The following is a 262-nucleotide window of genomic DNA, read 5'->3' on the forward strand; positions in this document are numbered from 1 at the left end:
GAACATACAGTACAGTTTTCAGGGATTGTGTAATTCTATTCTTTTATTCTTTTGATACAAACCTGCTCTCTACATATATATTACACTTACTCTATTTCTCGTACCAAAGACTTGCTTCTGAGTAATACAGGCAGCTACACTTACTTTCTCTTATGGAAAGGGGAAACATGCTATGTAATATAAATATGGAAAAAATAATAAGTAAAACAACTCCACACTATCTTATAGAACTTAGAATGACAATGTGACCTTGCTTTTCCAG

The sequence above is a fragment of the Penaeus monodon genome, chromosome 20 (genome assembly GCF_015228065.2).
Source record: "Penaeus monodon isolate SGIC_2016 chromosome 20, NSTDA_Pmon_1, whole genome shotgun sequence".
NCBI lineage: Eukaryota > Metazoa > Arthropoda > Malacostraca > Decapoda > Penaeidae > Penaeus > Penaeus monodon.